The sequence below is a fragment of the Nansenia antarctica genome, assembly GCF_963989245.1.
Source record: "Nansenia antarctica genome assembly, chromosome: 7".
NCBI classification, from domain to species: Eukaryota; Metazoa; Chordata; class Actinopteri; order Argentiniformes; family Microstomatidae; genus Nansenia; species Nansenia antarctica.
Genome location: NC_137677.1, coordinates 18,726,863 through 18,747,352, shown reverse-complemented (window position 1 = coordinate 18,747,352; position 20,490 = coordinate 18,726,863). Strand labels below are relative to the sequence as shown.

General features: G+C 47.3%; 1 pseudogene across 1 annotated transcript; it reads right to left on the bottom strand.

The window, feature by feature from the left end:
• Nucleotides 1-426: 426 nt before the first annotated feature.
• On the bottom strand, nucleotides 427-1,564 carry LOC308162476 (protein regulator of cytokinesis 1-like; annotated as a pseudogene). The gene has a single exon. The product of its transcript is annotated as a protein regulator of cytokinesis 1-like (transcript).
• Nucleotides 1,565-20,490: the final 18,926 nt, after the last annotated feature.

Sequence of the window (20,490 nt, the reverse complement as noted above, 5' to 3'; positions counted from 1 at the left end):
TTCCGATTTTCTTCCCTGACTTCAGACGTTAATAACATTGATTGTGCATTTTCCAAGGTTTGTGCTTCTACCATGGCTACCTCTGCTTCTCTTTGGGATGTAAGCACTTCCAACTCGGTATCAAGTCTAGTAGTTTTCAACTTTATTTCACTCTCCATCCTGGCCTTTTCCATTTTTAATTCACTCTCCATCCTGGCCTTTTCCATTTTTAATTTTGCTTCCTGGGCTGCGTATGCAGCTCTCACCTTTAACGCCTCTGCTTTGGCCCGGGCCCGGGCCACGCTTCCGGAGTAGGCTGTATCTTTGCTCCCCACCGACCTCTTGCTTCCGTGGGATGACATCTTATCCAGTTCAGATGGTGAAAGTTTGTTTTTTTACTATGATGTTCTCTGGTAACATCTAGCTAAACCTTGTCAATAAAGTTCATCAAAGAAAGAGGCGTAGAGTGGCTTTTCTCTCTAGATCCAGGAAGAGCCTCCAGCTGTCCTCCCAGTGGTGGACCCCCTCAAACAGCTCCTTGTGCTCTTCAAAGTGCTGCTTCAGCCTCAGGATCTCACCCTCGTGCAGACCCAGCAGCTCCTCAGTGTACTCCTCGCTAAAGTAGGGAGCGAAGGCCTGCCGCTGTTCAGTGCTGAGGAAGCACCTCTCCCATGACACAGCTACCTCTGACCGGATGGCCTCGGTGACGTGACTGATGTTCAGCAGTTTGAGCTCCTCCAGATGCCTGATCTCCTCTTGTAACGCCTCCAGGTTCTTCTTCTTGGACTGGACCATGTGATCAGAGAAGGCCCCTCTCTCCTCCTCCGGGACCTGCAGCCGGTCCCACAGCTTCTGGACCCTCTCACGGTGGGCCTCACACACAGCCTCGTTCTCCACCTTACGTTCCTCCAGCTGGCAGAGGAAAACCTTCAGATTTGCAATGTTCTCTCTGGACAGGCAGAAATCCTCCTCATCCTCACACACGATGTCCTTCTCAAAGCTCTTCTCTGGAAGCTGCTCCAGCTCATCCATGCACAGGGACGATCTTCCTCTTGAGGCCCACAAACTCAGCGTGCCTCTGGCTCTTCTCTGCGTTCTGGCTGGCGATGTGCTTGCGGAAGCTGTCCAGCTGCTCCACAGAGGGGACGTCCTTGGGGGCGATGGAGAAGGGCTGGGAGCAGAGGATGTCACACAGGTCCTGGTCCTGCTCGACCATGGCTTTGAGCTGCTGCATTCTCTGGTTCTTCTCCTTCAACAGAACCTCCACCCGAGTCCGGATGTCCTTCTCCTGCTGGAGCATGCTGTTCCCCCGCTCCTCCTCAACATGGGGAATCTGCAGTTCCAGACACAGTGTGTCCAGATCTTTCCTGCATTTTTCCATGCTTATCAGGAGTCTCTTCCTTAGGGACTCCTCATCAGAAATCATCATGTCCAGCAAACTTTTGATATGGTTCTTGACCACATTGGTCCTCTCCAGTCTCTGGTCTTTTGGGATCCCAATCTCCTCCCAGATGTCCTTCAAGTGGCACAGGGCTTTATTCAAGCATGCCACAGACTCCGCTGCGAGCACCTCACTCTTCCTCATCGTGAATTCCAATAATGTTATTATTCCTTTTCCAGTCGTGTTCTTGTCCCTGGTCAAGCAGAAAAAGGACAAAGGAAAAATCCCTCTCAGTTCTGATCGCGTCGTTCAATCCGCTCAAGCCGTTTCTGTCCGATTCAAAATACGCATCAACTGTTAGTCTGGCCTCTGATTGGCTGAAAAGATTCGCCAAGAATATTTTCGCACCATTCGCGCATTCGCAAGGGCGTGTCAACTGTCAAGCAGTGGATGACATAATATAGTTAGGTATGGAACAACTGCGTCTTTTCATTTGAATGTTTATTTGCACAATGTTTATTTGTCCTGTGTGTAAGACAATTATGATGTTCTCTGGTAACATCTAGCTAAACCTTGTCAATAAAGTTAATCAAAGAAAGAGGCGTAGAGTGGCTTTTCAAATCAGGTGTATTGAACTGGTAAAAAAACATTGCTTTGTGTAAAACTGAACATGGTTGTTGAATGATGAACAAACGTAACGTCTCGGTCTCTCTCTGGCCAAGAACGAACTCCCAACCGGAAGTAGATTAACCGGAAGTAGATTTGCGGTAAACAGGAAGTGATGTCACTACATCAAATATGAACCTTTTAACTTTTCCTAAAGAAATAAAGAAAGTGTTGCGGGACAACACAACTACATTTAACTATAAATTACACTTAACTATAAGTTACACTTATATTACTTATATTACACTTAACTTAACTTAATTTAGAGAAGACCTTTAATCAGTGGCGGGCGGTGCATTTCACACCTAGGCCTTCAGTGATGTCCGACACATTCCTACCTGAATTATTCTACCTCTTAATACCATCATTATGACGCCATGGCTCTAGAAACTAGACAGAAACACAGTATAACCGGGCGTTGCATCACCTTAACATAGTCAGACAAGTACAACAGAGTTATATTAATATTTCCGAAGCATTTTTAATCAATAAATCCGCATTTACAATGAAGAGTGTTAAACTAACATCTTTAAGATCGCTACATTACCCACTTCTGTCGTCTCGTCCACCATAATAGCGACAAAGGGTGCCTTTTTAATCTCCATTTTGATCTCTTCTTCCATCACTTCAGCAATAGCAAAAATCAGGTCGTTTTGTATTTTGCCTGACGTCCCAGTAAACACTTTGTTTGTGGACAGGTGGTAATGTACATCTGGGTTGTTTTCAGCCAGAAAAGAAAGAAGCTCAACGTAGTTTCCTCTGTTTGTGGACTTGGCGCTATCATCCTGTCCCCTAAATGAAAGTTATTGTTTACCCAAAAACAGGACACAATCGATCAGTATTATCGATCAGTCAACGAAAGCTTTCGTTGTGAGGCTCCGTTTCCCTGTGCACTTTCAAAAGTTTCACATCTACCGGCATAGTTCCGCATCTCAATAGTGAATATCAATAGTGCGTAGCAATAGTGCGTAGCAATAGTGCGTATCCAATCAAAAGACGTGCTGGGTGCTGACATCATTGAGCCTTACAGCAGGCGCCGTTGTTGCTTTTGCTCGCATCTACGTAGGTTTACTAGGTACGCCACATGTTTTCTCGTTCCAACGTTAAGTTACAGGTCGAATCCGCTTCACCGTTTAATGTGAAGGCGGGCAGATTTTTGAGCCCCCTAGCAACACATTTTGATTGGATAAAAGCTCTAACATAAAGGCCAGCCCTCCAAATCTCAATCGGAGACTGGAAGCAGCGCAACCAAGAGGAAAGCTATGAAATGAAGAGAATAGACTATGGGGAATCATTAATACATATTTGTGGAAAATATATATTAAAATAAAATGTATATTCTGATGATGTTTAGGCCAGCAGAGAAGGCCTTGCTGGCCCTGACGGCACACCACTGCCTTTAATATACAAACTGTTACATGCTGAAAATATTATTTAATTAATAGTGCAGATGTAGTAGTGCAGTGTTCTAATTTGAAACCAGAGTAACAAGTTTATAAAAATATACAAAAGAGATCCTTTAAAAAACGTTACAAAATAATAATAATTGTCCATATGAATCAAACATTTCCAAATCGTTCGGCTCGTTTCCGCTTCTTTGCCTCGCTATCTGCTGCCCCTGCCGACACCACGCCGGTGAGGATTCCAAATCTCTCTTTCCTTTTCTGCAGCTTCTCATCCTCTTCAACCTTTTTGGAGATCGAGGACACGTTCCCCCCAAAGCGCTCAGCACCAGGGGCGGATTTAGGATCGTAGGAGATCCGGGGCTTAGCCCAGAGGGAGAATATAATGTGCGCGCAGAGCGCGCCGGAAAAATTTGCCTTCAACCTTCAACTTACCACCACCTTAAAGCGGACAAAAGGCACTGGAGAACACATATACATTCACACCCTTTAATGAAGCAAACTAATTGTGGTGGTTCTGGGCACAGAGGGAGGTCAGCACACGTAGCTCCCCCTGTCAGTCACCATCATTTATATTTGTATAGAATTACATAATTGATGTGCTGAGGCTAGTTATGTTACAGTATGTATATCAGGGCAGACTCTGTGCTCACCACTTATATTGTATTTAGAGTCTTGTCCTGTGTTATATGACGATACATGTATTGTTGGCCTGTGTATAGTACTGTGAAATCAAATCCCCCCTGGGACATTAAACAAACTTAGTTAGTTAGCGTTACATCTTAGGATAGATTTGAGTCATGTTCTGTATACATACATACTACCATAAGGGCATACTTAATGTGGTTACTTCATGTTTACTAGCTGTAACATTAACGTTACATCATTCTTTTTCACTTGTTACTCAGTCAACCAGAGTGCAGATATCAAAGACTATCAGCCTGTTATTCACTTTATTTGTATAAGTATTATCCTTTGTTTGATTTCTTACCATGTACCGTAACAGTACCTTGCTATGTTTCATTTTCATTATAACATAACGTTATGTTATGATAGCCAGCTAGCATTAGCAAACCGGAAAAGTAGTGTCAGTGAGTCAGTCACCTTTCTAATAAGATTCACAAACCTGAAACATCATCTATGTCATCACTGCTGGTGATATCATTGTTGTCAGCTGCTGATACTGCTGCTGCAACAGTTCTTGGCGCTTGTTTTGTTGAAAAAAACTTTCGGATATCCATCCTTACAATTTTGCAAGTCAGGCACTGATTGAGATCACTTCTTCTTCAGGGCAGGGCAGGCTACGCAGTACGCAGGCTAATGTCGCGCAGCTGCTGCCTCTCTGTTGGACTTCGGTACTGCACGTTACTCACGAGAGTTTTTTTTTTTTTTTTTACGTAAAACATTCGGGGCTTTTCAGAAAACATCCGGGGCTTGAGCCCAAGTAGCCACCTCCTAGCCCCGCCCCTGCAGCAGATTATTTTGAGAATCCACTTTTTTTCTTTTTTACAATATCGGACCGACAGTCCCACATATAGCGCCTATAATGTCCGAATAGAGAATCGACCTCCACCTGAATAATGCTTATTGTACTTTTATCCATGTTGAGAGTGAATGACACAGGGACAGACAATCAGGCAGCGAAGCGCACTGACGCTGAACCCCTCATGGTGAATCATAAGTAGGTGGACAACACCTGGTGCTGAAATAGCCGACATGCGGTGTGTGGTTTGAAAGAAATAACACAAGCTCAGTAAACCATTCAAACGTAATGTTTACGTATATGTGACTGCAACACACATATGAACAGTAACAAAGCAAATTCAGTTTAATTTTCTGAAAAACATTGACAACAAAATCGGCGCAAACAAAAAGCAGAATCTGCTTGATCTTGGAGGGCGAGGGGTGGTGGTGCATAGGCCTACTATACGGTCCTGAAACGACAGAGCAAACACGCTATTAGGGATAATAATTACAATGAGCCATTCATTCAAAATATACAAAATACAATTAGGTTATTAAATACAATAACGACAGGCTTGGTACTCACTTAATGTGAAAAGTGGCATCTCCCATCGGTTTTTGCCGATATCTTGCTTGATATCTGGTGATATGGACGTCACTTTAATCCGCAGGCAGTTCTCAAGGTTTTTATGCATCAATCGATTCCTCTCGTGCGTCTTTATCACATTGAAATGAAATGAAATGAACCTTTATTTTACCAGGGAATTCCTTTGAGACGAGTCTCATTTTCGAAGGAGCCCTGGGAATGCTCACTCGCATTCACATTCACTCGCATTCACTCGCATTCATACTGCATGTTTCATTCATGTGGGAGGAAACCGGAGTGCCCGGAGGAAACCCACGCGGCACGGGGAGAACATGCAAACTCCCACAGTGATTACCAGGAATCGAACCCAGCACCTTCCGAGACCGGGATTCGAACCCAGTACCTTGAGACTGTGAGGCAGTGATCTTAACCACTCTGCCACCGTGCCACATTCATCGAAAAGGACGACTCGCATGTATAGAAAGGGAACATTGTGAGCACGTAAAATGTGAGTCTCACAACGGCTTTGCATTGATGAAACCAGGTTGGATGAACGTATAGTTCACTGTCCATTCCTCTTTAAATGCCCTGTTTTCACCGTCAACTTTCCTCTTTAGACCTTTGAAGAGTGACATTATGTTTATCTTGCTAGCTAGCAGGTTAACTGTTTAGCTAACTTCACCAGACACGCAAACAACCAATCCAATAATAATGTGACCTTGTCTGGGAGGAGGGGGGAATAATTATCAGAACAAAAGTATGTTAAATAATCATTAGAATAAGTTAGGCTGCGCTACATCGTCAGTCCACACATTTATTATTCAAAAATATGGAAAAGGGTGAAGCTACGTTTCAACGTTGTTGAGAATCTTAACACAAACTCGCTAGTCAAGCCAAAATACTGCAACGTAATGGATTGGACTGCTACCTAGTTAACTATAACACTACTTTACATTGTTAGCAGGCTCACAAAACAAGCTGTGTTAGTTGACTAGCGATGTGTACATTTTTCGAAAGAAAAGTCAAAGCATTAGAACGTCACATTTTTTAACAATCAATTACTTAACTTAGCCTTTGATTATGTTCGGGCCCGCCATCTAGTGGCTACATTTTTGGGGGGCCCGAGGCCAAACTTAGTTGCCGACCCCTGGCCTATATACTTGTTTAGATGAGATTTTAGATTAGATTCAGACAACGAAATGCAATAAAAAGTGTGTCTGGAGGGATTTGAACCACCGTCTTAAAATGACGAATAAATACCATGGCAGCGGTCAATACCACTAGGCCATCGTGACGATATGACGGTTTGTAGCCTGCTGCTGATATCACCACAGTAGTAAATATTATTTTATTAAAATATGAACATATAACAATAACTGGGGCTAGTATGACCTACGCATTTAATCGGTCAGCAATTTCTTGCCAAACCATTTCCCTCGCCTTGTTAATTGCGGCAGTATTACACTATTTTACATCTTATTTTTCGTCTTCATAAAGCTCAATCTTCATTTCGACAGTTCAACTCTTCGGGGCTCTTTATGCCTGCGTGCACGCGCCCATATCGAGGATTTCTAAGCCGGTGTTCTATGAACACTCATGACACAAGCCTGATCCTCGTTCGAGGAATCACCTGAGGCTTGAATTCCAATCTCGAGTTGCCTGATCGCGGCATTTATTTTTATCGCCGATATACTAATCAACGTTCGTGGAATACCCCCCTGGCCGATAGCTAATAATGCAATAATAAAGAGCAAGACTTGCATGAACCTTACACACACACACATATACAGTGGGGGAAATAAGTATTTGATCCCCTGCTGATTTTGTACGTTTGCACACTTACAAAGAAATGAACAATCTATCATTTTAATGGTAGGTTTACTTTAACAGTGAAAGTCTGAATACCAACAAATCCCAAAAAAACACATTATATAAGTCATTTCTTGTAGTTGGTCACCAGGTTTGTGCACATCTCGGGAGAGATGTTGGTCCACTCCTCTTTGCAGATCCGGAGGGGAGAGGGACGGAGGAGAGAGAGAGAGGGACGGAGGGGAGAGAGAGAGAGAATGGGAGAGAGAGGGGAGAGGGACGGAGGAGAGAGAGAGAGGGACGGAGGGGAGAGAGAGAGGGACGGAGGGGAGAGAGAGAGAGAATGCCATTATTTAACTGCCCCCCACACACAATCCACTAACCTACCCGTGTGCATTTGTGTGTCTATGACTGAGTGTGTAGGGGAGTGTGTGCGTTTTTGTGTGTGTGTGTGTGTGTGTGTGTGTGTGTGTGAGAGAGAGAGAGTGTGAGAGTGTGAGAGAGAGAATGACAGTGTGGGATAACTGTGTGTTTTTGTGCGTGTGATACTTTGTTGGTCTGTGGTGAGCCTCATGTGAGGGAGAGAATGACAGTATGAGGAAGAGTGTGTTTGTTTTAGTGTGAGACTGTGTTGGTTTGTGTGTGTATATCTCTCGCACACTCTGCATAACAAACCAACTAACCATAACCTACCAATTAACAACCATAACATACCAACTAACAACCATAACACCAATTAACAAAGCTGAGGTCAAGTTTCCTACTCTCGTGTGTCTCCACCTCCCTTCCTCTCTGGTGCATGCTAAGGTGCTCTGAAGCGTAGTCTGACTGTGGGGAGCATGGCGCGTTCTGGCCTGTAGAGGGAGCCAGACTTTTGGTGGAGAGGGTTGACGGTCTGATTACGGACAGGTGTCAGTGATCAGACTCGTTCTCTTTCATATGGGAACGCCCCCTGCGTGACCTCATCAGAAGCTGAATTACTCTGCGCCAGCCCATTGGCTGGCCCAGGCGACGCTTGTGTCACGAGGGACGGGACCCTCCGCCTATATAAAGCGTCCGGTAGTAGGAGGAGGCAGAGACACGCGGACACTGAGAGAGGAAGAGAGAGAGATAGAATAACTGTTATTATTTAGGAACCTCTTCAGCCCGTCAGTGGCGGGGCTGAATCTGTCAGGACAATACAAACTCATTGAGTACACCGTTCCTCTGTGCCTAGAGACCTTTACACTGCCTTTCTCCTCAATTGTCCGCCTATATAAGGCTTACACACGGCGTCTGTCGTCATTCAAAAACCTCTTCTCGCTTCTCCACTTCCCCCGGTAGTAGGAGGAGGCAGAGACACGAGGCAGAGACAGAGACACGCGGACACTGAGAGAGGAAGAGAGAGAGATAGAATAACTGTTATTATTTAGGAACCTCTTCAGCCCGTCAGTGGCGGGGCTGAATCTGTCAGGACAATACAAACTCATTGAGTACACCGTTCCTCTGTGCCTTTCTCCTCAGTTGCGTCTGTGCTCCATTTCATTACTGCAGCTGCAAGACTCGAAAAGGACAAAAATAATGATGAATGTTCAAAGCCCCTCGGCTGTCTACCTCCTACCTTCCTAGCTGACCACTCGCCCACAATAAACGTACCCCTGCAAGTTGTTTTTTCCCCACATGGAGCTGTCTGCAAGGCACGCACACCTTTCAATCAAGTTTTGACTCCATAAGTGATCAGGCAGAATATTATAATTTGGCCTGACTCTAAAATATGACTTGCACTGTACTGGGTTACATGGTGTTATACAACACAGCTAGTTCTGTTTGATTGCATCACTACTGCACAAATCAATCTAGCTACTGTGAAGCTTGCTATCAATTGGTAGCTAGTTAATAATGTGGCTGCATTTTCTAGACGGCAGTGTCCTCATAAAACTCATCTGCTACATTGCAAACATTTGCTTGCTAGCTAACATAGGACCACACTGTAGCTAGCTAGTCCTCTGCTTGCTAGCTAACCCACGCCGTAGCTAGCTAACACCACACTGTAGCTAGCTAGCCCAGCTTGCTAGCTAACACGCAGGCTTACTTGCGTTACGGCAAATGACATGTCTCTCTATATAGCTATACCCTTTGAAAATACATCACTTTGTAAAGTTACTGATTTTCATTCATCTTGTTGCGGTCATATTTTGTGCTTGGTTACCCAGTTTACCTAACACTTAGTTTTGCATTTACAATTTAGAGTGTTAAACTATCAGCTTTAGAATCGTTTGGATACTGTCAAAACATTAAAATAAAAGGCGCTCTACAAAGTTTTATTAAGTCCACCAAATATGCGAGCTTTAACAAGTTTGTTCACTAAACAGCGCATTGTCTCACCCAAAGCAGTTACATTTAAGAAACGTGACGATAAAGACACAAACTATTCACTGAAAATAAAAGAAAACGAACAAATCATTTGAGGATATATTTGCGACAGTGGTGAAAGTGTATTCCTAGCCTTGAATGTCCACTTTGATAACGGTTAAACCAAACAATTCAACAATAGAGTACTTCGCCATCATGACAATATGATTGTTTGTAGCCTGCTGCTGATATCACCACAGTAGTAAATATTCATTTATTAAAATATGAACATATAACAATAACTGAGGCTAGTATGACCTACGCATTTAATCGGTCAGCAATTTCTTGCCAAACCATTTCCCTCGCCTTGTTAATTGCGACAGTATTGCACTATTTTACATCTTGATTTTCGTCTTCATAAAGATCAATAAGTAGGAGTGCTGCGCAAAAAGTAGGACCGCTGCAGAGTGTAGTATCTTCATTTCGACAGTTCGACTCTTCGGGGATCTTTGTCTGCGTGCACGCGCCCATATCGAGGATTTCTAAACCGCTGTTCTGTGAACACTGACACAAGCCTGATCCTCGTTCGAGGAATCACCTGAGGCTTGAATCCCAATCACGAGTTGCCTGAACGCGGCTTTTTTTTTTAAATCGCCAATATACTAATCAACGTACGTGGAATACCCCCCAGGTGTTGCTAATCGGAAGTCGTGACGTGTTTCTGGGTCCAACGTTGGCTAATAATTTGGACCCGGAAATTGCTAAACGTCAGACTTTACAACCGACATTTGGCACTGAGTTTGTTTGTTGTTTTGTTTCTACACAATTGAGTAAGTCATTTGTTAGCATGTATGGAAGCAATGAATGATTATTATACTGCAAACTAACGTCTATGGATCCTGTATCAGAAAGCAGCGACAACTAAATTAGAACGCACGTCATCCGGACATTCCGCAGGTTAGCATCTCAGTAGTTTACAGTAATAGACTGAGCTTCTATAAATTCAATGAGGCAAGTAATCCATTTAAATTATCAGTGATCATTTTTATTGATCCTGAGAACCAAAACATTTTCAACACAAGAACAACAGTCAATATGTATCTGCAATGACAGACTTTCTGCTTCAATATGAGAAAACAAAGAATGATGCCCTAAGGAAGGTGAAACCTCTATTAAACAGTGCAATAATGTTCATGAAAATAATTTAAGGCGAGGGGTGGCTGGTAGATAGAGAGGCCGAGTTAGAGGCACTGCTACTGGGCACTGCTACTGGGCGTAGTGATGAGGACATGAGGGGTAGGACTGGTAGCACCTCCGCCTCCTCCTCCTGCTCAGGGAATAGGGGGGGTTGATAACCATACTGACATTGGAAGGGGGACAGTCCAGTGGAAGAGCAGAGGAGGGTGTTGTGGGCGTACTCCGCCCACGCCAGCCGTCGGCTCCACGTCGCCAGATTGCCGGAGACGTAGCACCTCAGCACGCCCTCCAGATCCTGGTTGACGCGCTCCGTCTGCCCGTTGGATTGTGGATGAAAGCCGGAGGACAGGCTGACTGAGGCGCCGAGGCTGGTAGCGAACGCCTTCCAGAACCTGGAAGCGAACTGGGGGCCCCGATCAGACACCACGTCCTGCGGGAGACCGTGGACTCGAAAGACGTGCTGCACCACCAGGTCGGCCGTCTCTCGGGCTGAGGGGAGCTTGGGGAGATGAATGAAATGGGCCGCTTTGGAGAATCGGTCCACCACCACCAGGATGGTAGTGAACCCGTCGGAGGGAGGGAGAGAGACCCGAGATGAAGTCCAAGGAGATGTGGGACCAAGGACGTTTGGGGATGGGGAGAGGTCGGAGGAGCCCTGCTGAAGCCGGGTTAGAGGCACTGCTACTGGGCCTAGTGATGAGGACATGAGGGGTAGGACTGGTAGTATTCCAAGGCCTGGTACTTTTCTGGAGCTCCAGGCTAGGGGTGGCTGGTAGGTAGAGAGGCCGGGTTAGAGGCACTGCTACTGGGCCTAGTGATGAGGACATGAGGGGTAGGACTGGTAGTATTACAAGGCCTGGTACTTTTTGGGACTTAGTCTGTGGAGATTAGGCTCTGAGCTCCAGGCGAGGGGTGGCTGGTAGATAGAGAGGCCGAGTTAGAGGCACTGCTACTGGGCCTAGTGATGAGGAGGTAGGACTGGTAGCACCTCCGCCTCCTCCTCCTGCTCAGGGAATAGGGGGGGTTGATAACCATACTGACATTGGAAGGGGGACAGTCCAGTGGAAGAGCAGAGGAGGGTGTTGTGGGCGTACTCCGCCCACGCCAGCCGTCGGCTCCACGTCGCCGGATTGCCGGAGGGCCACCAGAACCTCCTACGAATAAAGTCCAGGGTCCTGGCAGCCCCGGGGTGACCGGTGAGAGACGACGCATGCGCCCATTGAAGCAGCCGTGAACGTGCAGCCTTGGGGACATAAAGCCTCCCCGGAGGTCCCCCCCCAGGATCAGGCTCCCGTCTGAGTGCCGTCTTTACCACTCTATCAATCCCCCATGACACGGGGGCAACAATGAGGGTCTCTGGAACAATGGGATGGGTTCTTTCCACTATGTCGACCGGGTCAAACTGTCGGGAGAGGGCGTCTGGCTTAGTGTTCTTAGACCCTGGCCTGAAGGAGATGGAGAAGCGGAAGCGAGTGAAAAACAGCGCCCACCTGGCTTGTCGTGAATTGAGCCGCTTCGCCCCCTGAATGTCGGCCAGGTTTTTGTGGTCGGTCCATACTACAAAAGGCTGCACGGACCCCTCCAGCCACTGTCTCCACTCCTCCAACGCCAATTTAATAGCCAAAAGCTCCCGATTCCCTACATCGTACATCATTTTTTATTATTGAATCTTCCTGTCATTCTCTTCTTTTTCATATTTTTGTTCATTATTCTTCTTTCCTCTTCTTTTCTTTTGCTTAGCCTGAGAACAGGGTTGGGGGCCAAATTCACTGCCAGTGCCAGGGGCAGGTCTGGGGCCAGGGGCAGGTCCGCAGCCAGGGGGAAATCTGGGGCCAGAGGCAGGTCTGGGGCCAGGGGCAGGTCTGGGGCCAGGGGCAGGTCCGCAGCCAGGGGTAAATCTGCGGCCAGAGACCGGTCGATCACGATCGACGTATTGGGCACCCCTGCTCTAAACCAACATGTTGCTTATCTTAATCTGAAGCTCTTACTTACTTAAAGTGTACTTAACTTATGCCTATTCTATTGTTAAATTAACTAGCTTATCAGGTTTTTTATTTTTTATTATTGAATCTTCCTGTCATTCTCTTCTTTTTCATATTTTTTTTCATTATTCTTCTTTCCTCTTCTTACAGGGCGGGGGCCAGGGCCAGATGCAGAGCCGGTGCCCTTTGGCTTTGCCTGAGAACAGGGTTGGGGGCCAAATTCACTGCCAGTGCCAGAGGCAGGTCTGGGGCCAGGGGCAGGTCTGGGGCCAGGGGCAGGTCCGCAGCCAGGGGGAAATCTGGGGCCAGAGGCAGGTCTGGGGCCAGAGGCAGGTCTGGGGCCAGGGGCAGGTCTGGGGCCAGGGGCAGGTCCGCAGCCAGGGGGAAATCTGGGGCCAGAGACCGGTCGATCACGATCGACGTATTGGGCACCCCTGCTCTAAACCAACATGTTGCTTATCTTAATCTGAAGCTCTTACTTACTTACAGTGTACTTAACGTATGCCTATTCTATTGTTAAATTAACTAGCTTATCAGGTTTTTAAATTTTTATTATTGAATCTTCCTTTCATTCTCTTTTTCATATTTTTGTTCATTATTCTTCTTTCCTCTTCTTTTCTTTTGCTTAGCCTGAGAACAGGGGCGGGGGCCAGGGCCAAATGCAGAGCCGGTGCCCTTTGGCTTTGCCTGAGAACAGGGTTGGGGGCCAAATTCACTGCCAGTGCCAGAGGCAGGTCTGGGGCCAGGGGCAGGTCTGGGGCCAGGGGCAGGTCCGCAGCCAGGGGGAAATCTGGGGCCAGAGGCAGGTCTGGGGCCAGGGGCAGGTCTGGGGCCAGGGGCAGGTCCGCAGCCAGGGGGAAATCTGGGGCCAGAGGCAGGTCTGAAGCCAGGGGCAGGTCTGGGGCCAGGGGCAGGTCTGGGGCCAGGGGCAGGTCCGCAGCCAGGGGGAAATCTGGGGCCAGGGGCAGGTCCGCAGCCAGGCGCAGGTCTGGGGCCAGGGGCAGGTCTGGGGCCACAGGGAGGTCTGGGGCCAGGGGGAAATCTAGGGCCAGGGGAAGGTCTGGGGCCAGGGGCAGGTCTGGGGCCAGGGGCAGGTCTGGGGCCAGGGGCAGGTCTGGGGTCAGGGGCAGGTCTGGGGCCATGGGCAGGTCTGGGGCGAGGGGGAAATCTGGGGCCAGGGGCAGGTGTGGTGCCAGGGGCAGTTCTGGGGCGAGGGGGAAATCTGGGGCCAGGGGCAGGTCTGGGGCCCTTTGGCTTGGCCTGAGAATAGGGGTGGGGCCCTTGGTCAGATGCAGAACCAGGGCGAGCTGAGGCAGGGCCAGGGCCAGAAGCTGGTGATTCATTATACTGGGCATCCATGAAGGAATGAAACTGGTCCTGGGTGTTACCGCTTGAAATACCATTCAGTACGTCCTCCCACGTCGCCTGACAACACAAAACACAAATGCAAATTCATGGCGTCTGATACTGTTCTGTTACACAATCACATCATGTATTAACAGTGACTGCATCTTCAATTAGGGACTTAATACAAAACAATACAACATCGTAGTCAACAGAGTGACAGGTAGAGAAGAGAGGAGGAGTCTAGAAATGTTTACCTGACATTCCGGGGAACAATCTTCATCAGCAGAGTCTGCATCAGAAGCAGAGTCTGCATCAGAAGCAGGGCCAGGGCTGCGACCATCGTCAAAGCCATCGCCAAAGTCAGAGTCAAAGTCAGAGTCAAAGTCAGAGTCAAAGTCAGAGGCAAAGTGGGGTTCCAGGGGGGTCGAGTGTGACGTCCTCTCACTCCATGTGTTGTGACACGCTTCCCCCAAGGAGTTCATCTTCAACCCAGTGTATTGCAGGTAGACGTCCCTCAGCTGCAAAGACCACAGTATCTACCAATCAGATACCTCCGTCCGCTACACAACAATGAAACACTAGCCAATCAGAGCTCAGAACAATGGGGGGGCATTTACCTGGACGTCCTCCAAATACCGATATTGGGAGGTCTCCTCCGAGCAGTACGATATCTACTGCTGGACTCTCCCGCCCATGATCTACAAAGGGAGGAAAGAGAGAGGAACTCCTCTAATATCTTTATATCTGGGGGGTCGTGGTGGTCTAGTGGATAGTGAGTTCGACTGGTGATCGGAAGGTTGTGAGTTCAAATCCCGCCTGAAATCACACCACTGCTAATGTGCCCTTGAGTAAGGCACTTAGCCCTCAGTTTCTCCAGGGGGAATGTCCCCTAATTAATTAATTAAATTAAAACACAGGTAGTTATGTATCTATAGTAAATCAATGCTCACCAGACTAGAAACCAAACCATTGCTTAAAAGACAATAAGAGGTTGGTATAAAGTATAAAACAGGAATGCGCTCCTTCCCTGAATCCCAGTACACATTTTGGTCTCCGTCTTGAAGAGGGGCTCAAGCTGAAGGTGAAGACCATAAGAACATGCACTATGACACTGCCGTACATTAACATTTACATAGAGACATGAGACCATAGAATTAGAATTCTTATGTCATGTGACACTGATCAATTCTAATTCAATACATGAGACACTCACATAATTCACTACGTCTACTCTTGTCTGGCTCAACCACATCCAGGTCACGACCCCTGTGACCTCACAGATGCAGATCCATTTGACTTCTGAGCTCTAAAGTGAAATCAGTCAAATAATTTCAATACATCTGAGCGGGTATGTTTAGATTAAATTCAATAGTTCAAGTATTAGGTAAAATAGAATAATTATAATTTCATACAAGAAGCCAGCAAGTGCTTTCATACACTGGCTCTCAGTGCAGGCAAGGAATTAGAACATCTTATTATATTCCTTGAGTGCAGGAAACCTTTTGAAGATTAAGCCGTAATATCACATTCTATAGTGGAACATTTGAAATGTTTTACATTAGAACACTCAGCTTACCTTCCGTGGGCCTCTGACACGCCACTCAGTAACAAACTGCCAGATGTGATTTGACTTCTGGACCTCAGAGCTGAAGTCCTTCTGTATAAGACAGAGGCGATGTCAAAATTGTCTCAAACTACAGTGAATACACCAACTGGGACAATGTATGTGAAAGTCTTGGTGTTCTTACCTGGAAAATGGCCAGTGTATTATTTGATTTGTAATACAGGGGGCTGTCCTGCCAGGACAACAACTGCCCTGTCTCCTCAGTGACCGCCTTCAGAGACAAACAAACAAACAAACAAACAACAAAGGTTGTGAGGTTTTTGTTGATATTCTATGTTGATCTATATTCTAGAATCTTCCGGATTTATTGGAATGTCAGTCTCACCGGCAACGCTGGTTAATAATGACTTAAGTGAGTCTAGAAATCTTTACCTCATTCAAGAATCCCTGGAGTTCCGTACCAGGAGCAGGGCTAGGTCCAGGAGAGGGGCCAGGGGCGGAGCTAGGTCCAGGGGCGGGGCTAGGTCCAGGGGCGGGTCTGGGGCCAGGGGCAGGGGCAGGTCTGGGGCCACGGGGAGGTCTGGGGCGAGGGGGAAATCTGGGGCCAGGGGCAGGTCTGGGGCCAGGGGCAGGTACGCAGCCAGGGGTGGGTCTGGGGCCCTTTGGCTTGGCCTGAGAATAGGGGTGGGGCCCTTGGTCAGATGCAGAACCCGGGCGAGCTGAGGCAGGGCCAGGGCCAGAAGCTGGTGATTCATTATACTGGGCATCCATGAAGGAATGAAACTGGTCCTGGGTGTTACCGCTTGAAATCCCATTCAGTACGTCCTCCCACGTCGCCTGACAACACAAAACACAAATGCACATTCATGGCGTCTGATACTGTTCTGTTACACAATCACATCATGTATTAACAGTGACTGCATCTTCAATTAGGGACTTAATACTAAACAATACTAAACAATACAACATCGTAGTCAACAGAGTGACAGGTAGAGAAGAGAGGAGGAGTCCAGAAATGTTTACCTGATATTCCGGGGAACAAGGGGCGGGGCTAGGTCCAGGGGCGGGGCTAGATCCAGGGGCGGGGCCAGGGCCAGAGTGGGCCTAAATATGTATACATTATATTATTATTAATGTGGGCCTCTGACAGTGCACTCAGTAACAAACTCCCAGAACTGATTTGACTTCTGGACCTCAGAGGTGAAGTCCTTCTGTATAAGACAGAGGCGATGTCAAAATTGGCTCAAACTACAGTGAATACATCAACTGGGACAATGTATGTGAAAGTCTTGGTGTTCTTACCTGGAAAATGACCAATGGCCCGCAATACCCCAGGGGGCTGTCCTGCCAAAGACAACTTGAAAGTCCAACTGGGGGCTGACGGTGAAAAAAATGTTTAGCACAAGCAAAACCTAATCAAGCCCTAAGTGGGTTCTCTGGGGTGACCTTTAACCCTTGCCCTTGAACAATGACTCCTCCCAATCATATACAGTTGTAATCTTCTGTCTTGTACTGTATTTGTTTATTAATGATTGGCTCTCTAATGGACATGTGGATTAGTACCAACAGTTGCTTGTAGCCTACCACCCCACAAAATAAGTTCCTCCTGGGGAAAATAAACTTCTATCTATCTCCCTTACCTAACCCTTACCCAACGGGTGACGTCAGAGTATATATATATGTTGATATAATATAAGACATACAGTGAATACACTAAAGGTGCAATCTCTAGAATGTCTCTATGAATGTATTTGGTAAGAGGGATCCCTTGTCTTTTCTGAGAATAAAACCATTCAGTTGTCTCCCCTCATCTTAGTGCATTGGCTATTTTTAGCCATCCTAAATGGGGTAAGTGGGCAGTTATCAAATACAGTACCATAGTCCTTTGAAACTCCCCGATGGAGATAACAGAGCTATCACTCTGATAAACAATCCCCCCCTCCAGACACTGAACTGCCCACCCCCTCCAACACACACACTTAACTATGACTCTCAGTACCCCCCCACCTTGGGATACTATGGATATGACAATGGAAAATTCCTACACTATGATGACAATGACAATACTTGTTGGCTACTCATCCCTAATGTGATCGCTCTATAACCTTTGCACTACTGATGTTTACATTACTACCTGTACTACTGTACATAAACTACCTCACTGTACATAGCCCATAACTGCATATTGCCCATAACTGTAGTATATACCTCTAAACTATACTGATGTTTACAATACTACCTCTGCACATACTGTATATTACATAGTTACCTATCATTACCTCTTGTTCTATTTGTATCATGCCATTATATCACTATTTGCACTTCTGGTTAGTTGGATGCTAAACTGCATTTCATTGTATTGTACTCTGCGATGACAATGACGTTGAATCTAATCTAATCTAAACAGACACAATGACAGATAGGGAAAAGTCAGGAAATGATTGTGTTAGATAACTAAAAGGTATTGTACTGCTTTCCCTCGCAAAGAGATTGCTGTCCCTCACAAGGTTCCCTCTCAAGAATAGGCTCACTTGCCCGCTCAGCCCACAGGCCACATGGAATTCTCCCGGTCCACCAGCAATTTAATGTCAATTATTCCTGCTTATTTAAACCTAGTAGAGCAAGGAAACGTACCTGCGGTGTGGCCTCGCTAGCCACCGATGGTCCAGCCTGGACCTCCAGGGGGGCTGCGCTCTGGGCCTGGTTGTCCCCGGGAGTGACCTCCTTCTGCACTGCCTCCTTCTGCTGCACCTCCTGCACTGCCTCCTTTTGCAGCACCTCCTTCTGCAGCACCTCCTTCTGCACCTCCTCCTTCTGCACTGCCTCCTTCTGCAGCACCTCCTTCTGCACTGCCTCCTTCTGCACTGCCTCCTTCTGCAGCACCTCCTTCTGCACTGCCTCCTTCTGCACTGCCTCCTTCTGCAGCACCTCCTTCTGCACCTCCTCCTTCTGCACTGCCTCCTTCTGCAGCACCTCCTTCTGCACCTTCTCCTTCTGCACTGCCTCCTTCTGCAGCACCTCCTTCTGCACTGCCTCCTTCTGCAGCACCTCCTTCTGCAGCACCTCCTTCTGCACTGCCTCCTTTTGCAGCACCTCCTTCTGCATTGCCTCCTTCTGCAGCACCTCCTCCTTCTGCAGCACCTCCTTCTGCACTGCCTCCTTTTGCAGCACCTCCTTCTGCATTGCCTCCTTCTGCACTGCCTCCTTCTGCAGCACCTCCTTCTGCAGCACCTCCTTCTGCACCGCCTCTTTCTGCAGCCTCTTTTCCTCTGCCAGGAGAGCTGTGGTGGTGCCGTCGTCTCCGATGAGCTCGAAGAAGATGTTGACATCCTCCATCGCCAAACAACTCACCCGGTGCTCTTCTAGGCTGGATGCGTACTGGTCTGGGACACACTTCCCTACGGCGGTGCCCACCAGAAAGGCGATGTGCCTGTAGGCACTGCCGTCACCTACTGCTCTCTTCAGCGCCTCCTTGCTGTAGGCCAGCTTCTTCAGCTTGGAAATTACATTCCTGATGACTTCACATTTGTCATCGTCTCGGAGGAGGACATTCGCCAGTTCCTCCACCTCTGTCACCTGGACCCATGGCAAGAAGGTTGCCATCACCTTTACGTCATTGGTCAGAACACTGGCCTCTGACTCGCTGCCCCGGCCAACAAAGGCCTCCTGGTTGAGCAGCAGGAGTACTTCATTAAAGAGCTGCCTGAGTGTGGCATCCAGGACTATGATCTGCCTGGGGATCTGCGGCAGACGAGAGCCCACCCTCTTCACCCTCATGTCCATGTCCTGCACCGCGTCCATGGCGATGAGCCTGGCTTCGGACGACTGCCCAGCAAAGCTCAACAGGTGGAAGGTTTCAGCTCCTGCTTTGAGCTTTAGGGCGATGGCACGGATCATATCTTGGGCCATGCACTTGTTGATGGCAGAGAGAACATAATTTCTCCCAGGTTGGGAGAGAAAAGAGGCAGTTGCATTCTCCATCAGCCCACTGATGTCCCTGGCAGCAGCCTCCCATGTCTTCTCCATGGTGGAGGTCTTCAGTTTGGCCTCTGACCTGTTCTCTGTTAAGGATTCAGGGTTAGGGTTAGGACACTTCTATGAAATAAAAATAAAATATCTATAATAAATAATATTTAATAATATAATATATGCATGTATGTTGTTATCTAAAATCCTAACTGCAGTAATGTGATGCCTTGTTCTGTGATGCCATTCTTAAGTGAAATACGATTTGACAGTATGGGGTGGCTGTGGCTCAGGAAGTAGAGCCGGCGTCTAATGATCGCAAAGTTGCCGGTTCAGAGATTCAATCTCTGATTGGCCACGTGTCGAGGTGTCCTTGGGCAAGACACTGAACCCCAAATCGCTCCCAATGAGCGGGCCAGCGCCTTGCATGGTACCTTGCCGCCATTGGTGTGTGAATGTGTGTGTGAATGGGTGAATGAGAGGCCATTGTAAAGCGTTTTGGAATATGGCACTGTATAAGTGCAGTCCATTTACAGTAGGGATGATGCTTCTGTATTACCTACCCAGGAAATGTTCATAGGCCATCTCTACGATCTCTGGGGAGAGATCTCCAACCATTTGAAATACCCTGGAGGGAGTGACCTCCTTCAGGAGTGAGCGAAGGACAGGAAGGAGGATCTTCTTGACCGCCTCCTCCGCAGCTGGTCGGGTCTTGCACAGGAACAGGTCCATCCCCTCCATGGTTACCTTCATGTGACAGACAGAGAGTTGACTCAAGCGAGCACTTTGAGGTTTGTCTCCAGGAAATAGCAGTG